This window comes from Rutidosis leptorrhynchoides, chromosome 2, assembly GCF_046630445.1.
Source record: "Rutidosis leptorrhynchoides isolate AG116_Rl617_1_P2 chromosome 2, CSIRO_AGI_Rlap_v1, whole genome shotgun sequence".
NCBI classification, from domain to species: domain Eukaryota; kingdom Viridiplantae; phylum Streptophyta; class Magnoliopsida; order Asterales; family Asteraceae; genus Rutidosis; species Rutidosis leptorrhynchoides.
In genome coordinates, this window is record NC_092334.1 from 195,779,635 (window position 1) to 195,792,407 (window position 12,773).

Sequence of the window (12,773 nt, forward strand, 5' to 3'; positions counted from 1 at the left end):
AAACAGGGTCGTCAAGTGGTTAGATTTATCCTAACCATGAGAAGGATTTATCTCGTACAATGGGGGGGCACCATGCAAATTAGCTTGATAAGACTAATGAATCAGATCCCCAGAAAGGATAATCTCCTTAAAAGATCAAAAATTAGCTTTTAAGCCTGATATTACTCAATCCTTGCGATTGACCTTAAAGATTGAGAATTACAAACTCATGGAATTCAATGATATCTAAACTCGAGCTTGAACGAGAAAATATTTTGATCAAAATTACAAACCGATTTGTTTTCTGAAAACCCTATTTTCAATGCGTTCATTACCATTGAACGTAAAATCCTAGGAATTCACCTGGAATTCATTAGGTCACTGAACTAAATCGGGTGTCAACCGTAAGAACGGTGGTTGCATAGCATGGTCAAAGACAGGACCTTGTGCCAGACCGAAAAATTATAAGGGTGAGCTTTACTATTGCTCTTACCAAGGATAGTAATTGCGTCCGACACGTTATAGACCATAATTAAAAGCATGTCAGGGGACATTGCCTTAACAGTTGCTTGTTCAACGCTTTCCTTTACAACCGGACGGTAGTTTACCAAAAGGTAATATACGGGACAAGTGAACTGGACGTGTTGCTTTCCAAATACAAGGTTAGAAAGTGGGTGACACAAAACCATAAGTTTTGAGCTAAAATTTTCAAATCTGAAACCCACCAAACCCACAAAAATATTTTGCAACACCGGTGAAGGGTTATTCCGGAAAACTTATCTAGGGTAAAAACTAGATTTAATTTTCAAAAGATCAAATGTTTTCATAAAGATCCAATTTCCTTAATGGATCTAAATTTTTATAGTCATGTGGGACTGTAAACCATATCGTTACTACCATTGTTCATACCAAAGTATAGAAATCACTGATGTACAAAGTGTGAAGAATAAAGAAGTGATTCTAGTATTTCAAGACGATATTGCTTGAGGACAAGCAACGCTCAAGTGTGGGAATATTTGATAATGCTAAAAACGAACATATATTTCATAGCATTATTCCTCAAGAAAGACAAGCTTTTAGTTGCAATTGTTCTATTTAAAAGTGATATTCGTTTAAATAATAAAAGGTGAAGACAAAAGACAGATTCGACGAATTGAAGACGCAAACGACCAAAAAGCTCAAAAGTACAAAAGACAATCAAAGAGGTTCCAATTATTGATAAGAAACGTCTCGAAATTACAAGAGTACAAGATTCAAAACGCAAAGTACAAAATATAAAATTGTACACAAGGACGTTCGAAAATCCGGAACCGGGACCAGAGTCAACTCTCAACGATCGACGCAACGGACTAAAAATTACAAGTTAACTATGTATATAAATATAATATAATATATAATTAATTATATTAATTATATATATATTATATATATATTATAAACCGTCGGCAAGAAAGACTCCAAAAGGGACTGAGCTGTAATTTCAAACTCCGCGACTCGCGGAGTTTGAAGGCAAAAATGCCGCGAGTCGCGGAGCCCCAAAAGTTGAAAATCCCTATAAAAGCAAACGAATTCTGATCGCAAAAAAAAAACCAAAAAATCCATCCATCTCTCTATCTATATCGTATATATTTATATTTATATTTTAATTTTAATTTTAATCCTAATAATAAGGGTATGTTAGCGAATGTTATAAGGGTGTAAGTCGAAATTCTGTCCGTGTAACGCTACGCTATTTTTAATCATTGTAAGTTATGTTCAACCTTTTTATATTAATGTCTCATAGCTAAGTTATTATTATGCTTATTTAATCTGAAGTAATCATGATGTTGGGCTAATTACTAAAATTGGGTAATTGGGCTTTGTACCATAATTGGGGTTTGGACAAAAGAACGACACTTGTGGAAATTAGACTATGGGCTATTAATGGGTTTTATATTAACTAAACAATACCTTGTTAATTTAATATACAAACTTATAATTTGACGTATTTATATATAACCACATACGCTTGACTGGGTACGGTGGGCGGGATATCTATAAATACCAATAATTATTCATTTTACCGGATACGGAACTGGATTAATAGTTAATAAACTTGTTGAAACAGAGGTGAATTACATTCAAGGGTAATTAGTGTAATTGTTAACAAAGTAGTAAAACCTTGGTTTACACGCAGTCGATAACCTGGTGTATTCATTAAACAAAGTATTAAGACCTTGTTACAATTCGAATCCCCAATTAGTTGGAATATTTGACTTCGGGAATAAGAATAATTTGACGAAGGCTTTCGCTCTTTATATTTATGACTGATGGACTATTATGGACAAATCCGTATGGACATATTAAATAATCCAGGACAAAGGACAATTAACCCATGGGCATAAAACTAAAATCAACACGTCAAACATCATGATTACGGAAGTTTAAATAAGCATAATTCTTTTATTTCATATTTAATTTCCTTTATTTTATATTTAATTGCACTTCTAATTATCTCACTTTTATTTATTGTTATTTAATCGCACTTTTAATTATCGTACTTTTTAATTATCGCAATTTTATTTTATCGCACTTTTATTTATTGCAATTTCATTGTCGTTATTTATTTTACGCTTTAAATTAAGTCTTTTATTTATTTAATATTTTACATTAGGTTTTAACTGTGACTAAAGTTTTAAAATCGACAAACCGGTCATTAAACGGTAAAAACCCTCCTTTATAATAATAATATTACTTATATATATATATATATATATGTATTTCTATAAAAGTAAATTAATATAGCGTTAAGCTTTGTTTAAAAAGATTCCCTGTGGAACGAACCGGACTTACTAAAAACTACACTACTTACGATTAGGTACACTGCCTATAAGTGTTGTAGCAAGGTTTAAGTATATCCGTTCTCTAAATAAATAAATATCTTGTGTAAAAATGTATCGTATTTAATAGTATTTCCTTGTAAAAATATAAACTATTTTATATACATCTCGCACGACATCATACATATACATATAACACAAGTATAAATATAATTTTATTGTACTATTTCTAATATTAATATCAACATTGATGATAGTAATAATCTAAAGATATGAACATGATTGATATAGTATTATCAATATTAATATCATTGTTATTGGTATTATTAGTATTATCATTATTAACAATATTATGGTATACATTTTATAGTGGTTATTATCATTATCATTATCAATAGTAATATTATTATTACTATTATATTTATTATAAATTTGTATTATTATTATTAAGAGTACTATTATTATAGTTATATTTACAAGATTAATTATAACCTATTAAAAATATATATAAATATACAAACACAGATATAAATAGAGATATGCAGATATATATATATATATATATATATATATATATATATATATATATATATATATATATATATATATATATATATATATATATATATATATATATATATGCTGTTATATACAGATACATGTTAGGAAATCAATATTAATATTATAAAGATAATTATTAATAGTATTATTATTACTATTATTATTATTATAAATCGATAATATAAATTATTAATAATATTAGTATAAGTAGTATTATTGCTATAAATAACATTAGTGTTATATATTTCATAATAATAATTATTATTATCATCATTATCAATAATAATATTAATATTATACTTGTATTACTACTAGATAAAATATTAAGAATATTATTATTATTATATTTATTAAAAGGTTAATTATAATCTATAAAAAAAATAATTATATAAATATAATAGATATACATATATAGAGATGTAAATATATACAAATATATATATATAACATATATATATATACGCAATTATATACTAATATATAAGAAATCAATATTAATTTTATTTAAATTATTATTATTATTAATATAATCATAATTATTAATTATATGAAAACAGATAAATTATGAAAGATTGATGCAATCACCTTTAAGTGTTTTAAATCTTGTTTTTTTTATCCAAAATCTATTAAATATTGAGATAACAGGTACGATTTTTGGTTACCAGTCCTTTTCTGCTTTTCAATTTTTTTTATCTTCTTCTTCTAATACAAAGTTTTCTGTCGACTCACTCTTTTCTGGATATATAATTGACTAAATTAATATTGTGGGGAGAGTCATTCAATTATCCATTTTCATTATCACATAAAGCCATTGCAGCTGTTCTACGAACGAATTTTACAGCAATTTTTTAAATAAAACCAGAGGCCTGTATGTTCGTGTTACCCTATTAGGTCATAACTCGAATTCCAAACCCATTTCAAAATCCTTAAATGCAGAAGGTTTCTAAATCACGTCGTGAATCTTTCTGCAAAATCTCAAGCTTCAAAACTCTATATCGAGTACGAATTTGACAGTCAAACTTTATAAATCAAAAGTCAACCGAGTTATTCTTTGCGAAATTAGAAGTCTAGTCGATGTTTCTAATTCAATTAATGCTTCAAAAAGTTTCCAAGAATGATTTTAAACATATTTCAAGTAGTAAGTTTGATCTGAAAACGTTTAGAGATTTGATTTCTGATGTTGAGTTCTATCTTGGTTCACGAAAGCTGCAACAGGTTATTTTTTTTATTTTAATTTTCTTGTTGTTGTATAATTGAGCCAGTATTTCGTATAGGTCGTTTACAATTAAATATCAAAATTTATTTCAAACCTTGATTTATTATTTGAGTTTGATTTGGGTTCCCGGTCGATGAGGTATTTTGAAGAAGATGAAGAAACAGAAACAGAAATAATATAGGTTCTTATATAAACTGGTTCGGTTTTAAAAAAGATAAACAAACACAGCTGAGCGATTAAGGTTGTTTCGGGGTTAGCGAGGGGTCTCGGGTTCGATCCTCACCAGGTGCATTCTTTTTATTAAAGGCTATTAAAGGTAGTCTTTCTTTTAAAAAATTATTATTATTTTTGTTATTATTTATTATGATGACTGTTATTATATTGTTATTGTTATTGCTATTATTAATAATTACAATTATTATTATACATAATAAGATTAATAATATAATTAATATTATTATTAATATCATTATCATTATCATCACTAGATTTATCATTAAATATTATTAGTATCATCATTAACATTAGTATTAGTTTAAGTATGATTTATGAAATTATTACTACTAATTTTATCATTTTAAGTATTGTTATTAATATTATGATTAATTATTATTATTGTTGATATTGTTAATATTATAGTTAGTAGTAATAATATCATATTTAAATTTATAAGTATTAGACATGTTATTAACATTAGTATTATTAAGATTATAAATACGTATTAATCGTATAACAATTTGTTGTAACAACCCCAAACCAAACCACGAACAACCCACGTTAAATATCAAAATAAAAAAAAATTCATGTACGGCACTGTGGCGCGGCGCGCCACATAGGACCGCGCGGTGCGCCATTTGGGTCTGTCCAAAAGTTTCAAACGCGAAAAAGATCGGCCACTTCCCGACATAATTAGACCAAACGCTTTTACCAACATCTTCGAATATGTAAAACTAACACGATTCAAACATAAAATGAGATTTTACAAAGCGGGGCCCACATCGACCCAAGTTACGAGTTTAAAACAAAACATGAGTTTCGACCACCAAAAAGTTTAAGTACCAAACTACACTACGAGCATGGTGTTTGGGATTAAACTACCCAAGTCTCGGTCAAACTCCAAAAGCTAAAATCTCCAAAAGCGTCCCCTAACACAACGGGATCTTTAATCCAAGATAATGCCCTTACCCTTGTCCACAACTGAACCTATAAAAAGGTAAACAACGAGAGGGTAAGCAAAGCTTAGTGAATGCAATAATTATATACGTACATATACAACTTACTTACTTGCAAACACTTACACCAAATCCGCATACATACTAGCTACATAATTGGCATACCTTTCACATGCATAACGCTAAGGACCCCGATAACAAAGCTAGTATAACAATAGCATATAACACAACGATTCAATATGCTACAACACAAATATAATGATGATGTTCATAACATCCATAGTACTCAAGATCTCAAGGCTAGCCCAACGAATGGTATCGTCAACGTCGAACTTAAATCCCATTCGTCTACATTAATGTGGTATCGTCAACACCGAACTTTAAACCCACATATGAGGTATCGTCAATAACGAACTTTAAACCCTCATCAATGTCACTACAATAGTCGTATGGCATCGTCAACATCGAACTTCAATTCCAAACGTGAGGTATCGTCAACAACGAACTTTAAACCCTCATCAACAACACAATATACTCTAGGGTATGGTACCGTCAACATCGGACTTCAACCCATACCCCACAAGTAAATAAACTATATACATACATATATAATTATTCCACTCACCTCAAAGTCTTGGTGAGAGATAACCGAGCTTTCAACTTCAATGTAACGCACCTATTACATAATGCACATATCAATCATTCATTCAGAATGGTCAACCACTAACTTCATTCTAGTGCCATTTTGACCCAAGGTGCAATTTCAACCCATTTGCACGCTTAACCCTAATTTTTGGGTTAACACCATCAAAACCCTAACACTAGTAAAAAATGGTCTTAAAATACTTTTCAACTCGAGGTTAAGCATTTTACACGCACACACTAAACAACTTAAGTCCATTATGACCCATTTGACCGTTTAAAAGTCAGTACACCCATTTCGGGTGATCCACTAACCCACTTAACACCCCTTTACATATATATAAGTGTGCTAGTAATTTGACTAACCAATTTAAGATCATAAACATAAATTAATACTTTGAAAACCCTAGCTAGTCAACTTTGAGTCTACATGACCTAAATTCACCCAAAAACCCCTAATTTGCTAACAAATGGGTTTTATGTGCAACACTACCCAAACCCTAACCCTTAATATAATTAAAGTAGGAAATTAGGTTTTATAACTTACCAACACAATCACCACGTAGCTAGCGGCTAGATGAACGACTTTAGAACTCGCATTAAGACCCGATTCAACCTCCTTCTTCCTTTAATGGAGCTCTCTCACTCTAGAACTTCCTCTCTCTCTCTAGGATTTAAAGGAAAGTGATAAGGTAGATGGAAATGGATTAAATGAGACTCCAACAACTGATCCCAAGCCTTAAAGTCGGGTCCCATGTGAATTTACCAAAAAGCCCTTAAAATATCTAATTAAAAGCAAGAGATGAGCTGTCAGCCCGTAATGGCGCGGCGCGCAGATAGCCTGGGCAGAATTCTTTTCTCTCTTTTTTTAAAATATACAAAGAAACCCCACAATTCATTCAACCTAATTACACATATGAACAAGGAAATATTCGGGTCTTACATTTGTATATAAATATTCATAAATGACAAGTTAGATATTTTCAAAATAATACTAATATGAGATAAACGTAACTACCTATATATTAAACATTTTGGATAGATACACAAATTAAATATATAATATATAAATTAAGATATAATAAATTATTCTAGTTCGATTATACGTTTTAATATATATATATATATACACAAATGATATAGGTTCGTGAATCCGAGGCCAACCCTGCATTGTTCAATTGATCAATGTCGTCATATGTATTTTTACTACAAAATACAGTATTGTGAGTTTCATTTGCTCCCTTTTTTAAATGCTTTTGCAATATATATTTTTGGGACTGAGAATACATGCGCTGCTTTTATAAATGTTTTACGAAATAGACACAAGTACTTAAAACTACATTCTATGGTTGGATTATTAAACCGAATATCGCCCTTCAAGTCTGGTAACCTAAGAATTTAGGGAAATAGCCCCTGATTGACGCGAATCCTAAAGATAGATCTATGGACCTTGACAAGTCCCATTCGGTGTACGAATGCTTTAGTACTTCAAGATTATTATACAGACGAGAGGTTCCATTTTGGGGATATTCTATGCATTAAGGTAACGTCAGTTACCAGGTGTTCAATCCATATGAATGATATTTTTATCTCTATGTATGGGACGTATGTTTATGAGAAATGGAAATATGAAATCTTGTGGTCTATTAAAATTATGAAATGATTATTTATGATAAACTAATGAACTCACCAACCTTTTGGTTGACACTTGAAAGCATGTTTATTCTCAGGTACGAAAGAAATCTTCCGTTGTGCATTTACTCATTTTAGAGATATTACTTGGAATCATTCATGACATATTTTAAAAGACGTTGCATTCGAGTTGTTGAGTTTATCAAGATTATTACTAAGTCAATTATAGTTAGATATATTATGAAATGGTATGCATATCGTCAACTTTCAATGTAAAGAAAGTTTGTCTTTAAAAAACGAATGCAATGTTTGTAAAATGTATCATATAGAGGTTAAGTACCTCGCGATGTAACCAAATGTAATGTATTCGTCCAGTGGATTATGACGGGTCATGAAAAATCAGTGGCGAATAAAAGTCTTCAGAAAAATTCCATATTTTTAAGTTAACTATATTGATTTATTTGGGTCATTATGGTGTAAAATTCGAGCATTAACAATTAAATAAAAATTACATTAATTATTCACTCCCAACCCAAAGTAAAATATGAAAAGTTTTAAAATTTAACAAATAGTTTCTAAATTCATTTTTAATAAGTCTAAAATTTGTAAAACCCATTTTCGGATCATCGTTTATTTTAAAATCACATACGTTCGAATTTAACTTGTTTAATTTCAACCGAAACATCAAACGAGTATTACAATCATTTAATATTTATTTTTAATATACTTTATTTATATATAGAGATATTTTATTATAATATACTATTTTTATTTTATTAATTTTTAATAACAACAACATATAATACTTCAAATTATATTTCGAATTATTATTTATATATACATACACACATATCTATTTACAATTAATTGTTAGTGAATCGTTGGAAATAGCTGAAGGGTAAATGAATACATGAACACATATATATATTTTAAAGACTTCAACATTACAGACTTTGCTTATCGTGTTGAAAACATATAAAGATTAAGTTTAATTTTGGTCGGAAATTCTCGGGTCGTCACAGTACTTACCCGTTAAAGAAATTTCGTCCCGAAATTTGAGTGAGGTGGTCATGGCTAACAATAAAAATATTTTCATGATGAATATAAGTTGATAAATAAAGTTTTATCATTATTGAGTAATGAAGAAAAAACGATTCGATTATTCGAAGAGTAGGAGTGAAGCTATCACAAAAGAATGAAATGAGTAAAAGCAGATTCGTCTTAACCAATGACGTATTCATGGTTGATTTTATAAAATAAGATGTATCATAACTTTTGACATAGTCATGGTTGAATTTAGAAAATAGAGCGCATCTTAACTTTTGACGTTGCCTTGGTTGAATTCCGAAATTCAAGGGATTTAAAGAAAATCTTCGAAATCTAAAAGATTTGATTCTTCGGTGAATAAGGAAATTAAGATCTCTATAATTAAATACAGTGATCTGCCTCGCTTACTCTGTCTGATATTTCCATTATAAATTAAACTCTTTCGTTCTATTATTCTCACCATTCCTATACTTTGTTTCTTAGTTCATACATCCAAAAGATTGTGAAAATGCTTAATTCAGTTCTAATCCTTGATATTTTCTAATTATCATTTCTGTCATCCTTCTTTTCAATCTTTAACCAGAAGAATCTGTTTACTTTTACTATTACCTTGGGGTAGTACTATTCTTAATTCTACCGTGTCTCTATATTGCTATTCGTATTAATATCCACGGTTTGTAACCTCCGTGTTGTTATTGGGCTTTATATTTTCTCTTATATTTTGGAGCTCTTTGCCTTTTTATTATCTTCTCGATCTCTAATAAAGCGAGTAACGGTCCAGAATTCGTAAGTATGGAGTTTCAAATGAACATGACTAATGTTCTAAGAAAGAAATGGTAATAGCACAATTTGACTTGTCAGATTACCAGAATTCAAGGAAAAAGATAGGACTATTAAAAAAATATGTTCTTGATATATTTATAGATTAGACAGAATGTAAGAGTCGTGTAACATGGTACATGATGATGTTATGATTATGTGAATCATCACGTTCCATTAGAAACTCAGCATGACTTACTGTAATATAATCAAGTTGATCAAGTGTCATTATATTATACTAATTCATGCATCAATTTCCAACACTACTTCAAAATCATTCATAATTCAAACTCTAAGTTTCCAGAGATTTAGAAACTAAAACAGTTTTCCTTTATGATATACATAGATAGAGCGGAGAGATAATTAATATCGGACAAGAATATTTATGAAGATATCTTCAGAAATATTGAGGATATTAATAATGAAAGATACGATAATATCTTAGAATTTTAGAATCAAATTGTGATGTAGAAATTCATTCACAATGATTTAGAATAATTACTGAACAAGGTATTCGTTAAAGATTTCATCAGAAACAGAATCATCTGGATTCTTTATGTACAAGTTTAGTCCTTGTGATTTGTTCAGAGTCTCCTTCATGATTTGCTCAATTCATTTTTCAGTATCAAAATCTTTGAGCTTTTTCAACACTCCATTCTTTATCATCAAACTTTTGACCGTTTAGACCATCTACCATTTTTCTGTTTCCTCAGCATTTAATGCTACGATATCTGAATCATCGGTTATCAATCCGAGGTGGTTTCAGGAGAATTGTGTTTTTAGATGATTAAACGCTGATGGTAATATCGTGGAATATGAAAGGCTCCCCTGTAACAATAAAAAAGCACGCATATATATCAAGGTTATAATAAGGTTGTTTTGAATGAAAGTCGATGTTGATTTGCTGGAGCTGTGACAAAATTGGCTAATTTGGAAAAGAATTGCAATATTGTTTTCGGTAATAACAATGCCAAAGGAGCTAGCACATATATGTGTTAAGCGTTTACTCAGGTTCCGAGTATTTTCAGGTGCATAACTATATGCATCGATCTTTTCTTCCGTAGATGAAGTGCGGTTGATTCATCCTCTCGATTGAGGTGTTTTCAAGAATCATGAAAGGTTTGAACGCAGATTGTAATCGTCAAGATACAAATGAGGTTTAAGATGAAATCAAGTGGCAAACTTGAAGAATTGTTTAGTTTCATATGTTATAATCAAGATTTTAATTCATTTTAATTGTTCAATGTTGGTAGTCCACAGTTAGCAGTCCACAATTACTAATTCAATAATTCATATATAGTTTATAATATTCGAATTAATTAATACGTATCGTGACCCATTGTATACATGTCTCAGACTCGATCACAACTCAAAGTATATATATAATTATAGAATCAACCTCAAACCTGTTAGCTCGATCATTACTGCATATAGAGTGTCTATGGTTATGAAATAACCCGTCCTTAACCGTAAGAACGTGTTAGATAACGTATGATTTCATTACGAGGTATTGACCTCTATATGCGACATTTTTAAAAGAAAAACTGCATATATTATACATTACAAACCATGATTCTTATTTTTGATACAAGCTTTGGACGAAATAAAGATGATTATCGTTTAGCGATAATCTTCGACTTACAAACTTTACAAATGATGATAACAACACGATTTCTAGCATATTTTACAACACAAGTTCTTGGATATGCAGTCTTATTTTTGACACAAATATGCGTACGCAAGATCCTGCTCAAATTCAACATAATGCAGCGGAAACTTCTAATTATCACCTGAGAATAAACATGTTTAAAACGTCAACATAAAGTTGGTGAGATATAGGTTTAGTGCCGGCAGCAATATATATATAGACCACAAGATTTCGTATATAAACAGTTTAATAAAAATATTCTAAGTGGTTGAGCACTTGGTAACCATACTTAACAATTAATCACGTCGCATATTCCCTTTAATATGAAATCTTACTACACTGTACCAAGTGTAGTCACGAAACGAAGTACTGTGCAACCGTTGAATACTGGTCGTCCAGTCCGGTTGGGGTTGTCAAGCCCGATAGATCTATCAACAGGATTCGCGTTTACAATACCGCTGTAAATATTAGTTACCAAGCTACAGGGAAGTATGCCAGTGGTACAACTCAACGTAGAATATATTTTTCAGTTACTTGTGTCCATAACGTAAAACATAAAATACATGTATTCTCATCCCGAAATATTTAAAGTTTAAAAGTGGGACTATATACTCACTTTCGTCTTGAAGATATATATATTTTGACTTGGTCTCCCGGTTGATATCACGAACCTATCCATATATAATATATCAATACCTTTTCTTTTTAAACAACGTCACATATATATTCTTGTTATACTTTTAATACTTTTTATAATTCCTTAGTCCGTAGTTAGCAGTTCGTTGTTAGTAATTCAATTTTAATGGTTCATATTTAGATGTTTAATAAACCCCCAACGAAATAAATAAAACCCCCAACGTATATGTATTGGTCGAGATTAATCTTGACCCACGGTACCGGTGTTGTCAAATGATGTGTTGCGTACATAAAGTACCGGTGTTGTCAAATGACGTGTTGCGTACAAACATGGGATCTTATGATTAATCTTCTCGTGTTGTTTACGGGTGATCCTGAACCATATAAAATTGAATTATGAGTACATATATATATAATATCATGTTATCTTAAAAAGATGTGATTTATTTTAATTTTCTCCAATTAATCCCGAAGTTAAACTAGTCTTGGATAGCCAATTTTGTTTCGGTCATAGTTTCTTCGTTACAACTCCGTTTTCGTTGATTCAACTTGCCATCTCCTTGGATCGAGTTCCTCTTTAAGACTATGAACTGTAAATATCT